We start from the raw sequence: 3,086 nt of genomic DNA on the forward strand, positions 1-3,086 counted from the left end.
CGAGGTGTTATCTCCTCAAAACATTCTCAATCGAAAGCGATCACCTGCCATACTTTTGAATAACAACATATATTTAACAAGTAAGAATTATGAAAGTATAAATATAAATCTTGATTTTTATATAAAGATAACTATTAACTTTATGATATCTTGTATAAAAACATAAAGTGTTGCCATATATATTTATAATTCAGTATAATGCGTTGATAAGAAATATAAACGGATTTTAAATTCAAAATTATTCATACATTAAAATAAATTTTTTTTATAGTTTTAAGCTTATTTTTAAATACGCCATCTAATAAATGAGAAGTATTTCAAATGTAATTCTTCCTACAATAGAAACTACAGCTTCTGATATTATACCTCTTTTATTTAGTCCGTTAACTGTTATAACTGACTTTTATATAAATTGTTCTGATGTGAAATTGCTTATTGACACACAGCTTTCCTCGTAATTTCTTTTGATGGGTTCTTGTTCGGTTTTCTTTTATTTTCCTAGCTTCGCTTTGTCAATATATGTATTCATTTCGCTGCGGGCTATAATAGCGGGCCTACGTTGCGTTGGAGTTTCAAATATTAACAATAATAAAACATTTTAATATTTACATAATGACAAGCCACATTTGTTATGTTAGAATAAATAAAATAAATTTTAACATATCGTATTTAAATATTTATAAATTAAACTCTTTCATGAAATGTCAAAGATTGATACTAGGTACAGACATTCTTTTCGAAATACATAACGTATTTTATTTTGTGGATACACATATTGTATTTTATCCATTCTGATGTATGATCTTTCATATGTCAGTTTTGTCTGTTGCATTGAAACAAATGTCTAACATTAATATTGTATCCTATAAATTATAAATAATTTTATACGATTGCTTGACACTTTAAAATAGAAAAGAATCTCACGAAAGTTTTCTTTCATATGAGCCAGCACTATTTTCAATATAACCATTCAGAAATACCAATAAATCTGAATAAACAGCAGAAGCGAATTAAACTGACATTTAGTGTCATAAGATTACAGTATATTCACCGATATTGTGAAGAATGAATAAAATTGATCACGTCTTAAGACGATTATATAGTTACTAATTTTGTAAAAGAGAAATACTTATTTATCATCAAAACAGTTTTTCTTATTTATTTTACTGAAAAATAATTAAAAACAAATTTTAAGGCATTCGTATGTAACGTTATATTTTAAGATATTTCATAAAATATTTGAAAATTAATTTATCTTCATTATTTCCTATTTACAATTATTGAATATATTCTTGCACATAAAATGAAGTTTTACATATGACTTAAGTCTATTTGTGTTTGATAGATAAAACTGGTAGACCTGTAAGTTAGTATATCAACTTATGTCAGATAGGAAATTTTCTTTTATCTATTGGATATAATACAAAAGAACAACAGGGAACAATATTGACAATGAGATAAGACGATAATCTAACATAACTTATATATATATATTATTTATTTAAAGAAAAATAACATCATAGTGATACTTAACTTTCTTTAAATGTATTAATTAATTTAAACATTCAACATATTAATTAACTCATTTTAAAGCCGAATGTATGTACGTTTGATAATTAAAACTATTGGTTTCCTGGTAATTTAAAAGTTTCATCTGTAGTTTACAATTCTTTGTTTTAATCAATAAATGTAATTTAAAAAGGAAAATAAATATTTTACGTCTTATAGATTAATTTCAATCTTTAATCTCTGCTCCTATTGAAAATAAAACTAAAAACCAGCTTTTGAATTCGTACGAAACAATAATAAATTATAATAGAATTTACTTTACAACAATATTTTTAAAAATAATATTGCTAAATTTTTAGTTTTATATAAGATTTCAGTTTATAAACAATTTCAAATTTAATAATTTATATAAAAATCAGAGAAATAGTTCTATAATAATATAGATAAGTGAATAGCAAGTTAAATATTGTCAATGGAAAATGCAATAATACCAGATGCAAATTTTATGGAATTCGTCTTCCATTGAAGCAATACACACATTAAACAAGTAAGAAACGAATGATTATTTTCACTTCAAGTTATAAAAACAAGTAAGAATAATTGGAAAAATGTATTATATTCTATATTTTTTACAAGATAAACAAACTACATTTGGAATTCAATCATATTTTCGTTTATCGTTATTATAATAAATCTCAATAGTAAATTGAATATTCGTTTTTGCTTATATTCCATCCATTCTTAATACTTTTTATACTTGATTTATTCTTTTAAGCGACACAAACAGTAACATGTTTTTTTTTCCAGTTTTTTAATGTTTGGCGATAATAGTTGATTTTTGTTGGTGTATTAAATTTTAACAATTTGTTGCCATTCTCAAAGTGCAAATCAACATTATTTGTTTTTCAATTTGGATTAAAATTTTTCATTGAACTTATTTTATAAAAAGTGATAAATTTAAACTGAAATTTAAAAACAAAAATAAAAATATAATGAAAAATGTAACATAAAATTTTGTTTTTATAAATTATATTGATATCTAATTCAATTTCTAATTTTCTATTAAAGATTCAATTTGAGAATATCGCATTTTTCTTAGTTTTTTTTTTTTATCGTTCTAAAGCTACGTGATTTTAAATTTAAAATGAATTTATTGCTATTTCCATCACTTTTTCTTCGGCAAAATTCAATCAAATCTTCGGTTTTTTCTATTTTTTTTTCGTCGCATTTTTCTGTAGTTTACAACCTATTTAAAGTTTAAAATCTTTGTATAGACCATTGAATTTTGTGGGGTTAACCAAGAATATTTTGATAAAATTCTCGAACTCCCTCGGCTAAATTTCGAGGTGTTATCTCCTCAAAACATTCTCAATCGAAAGCGATCACCTGCCATACTTTTGAATAACAACATATATTTAACAAGTAAGAATTATGAAAGTATAAATATAAATCTTGATTTTTATATAAAGATAACTATTAACTTTATGATATCTTGTATAAAAACATAAAGTGTTGCCATATATATTTATTGAAATAGAAAAATCTTATATATATATTAATGTACACGCTTTTTATGA

Source organism: Centruroides sculpturatus, unplaced genomic scaffold (genome assembly GCF_000671375.1).
Source record: "Centruroides sculpturatus isolate CEXI.00-Female unplaced genomic scaffold, Cexi_2.0 scaffold584, whole genome shotgun sequence".
Taxonomy (NCBI): domain Eukaryota; kingdom Metazoa; phylum Arthropoda; class Arachnida; order Scorpiones; family Buthidae; genus Centruroides; species Centruroides sculpturatus.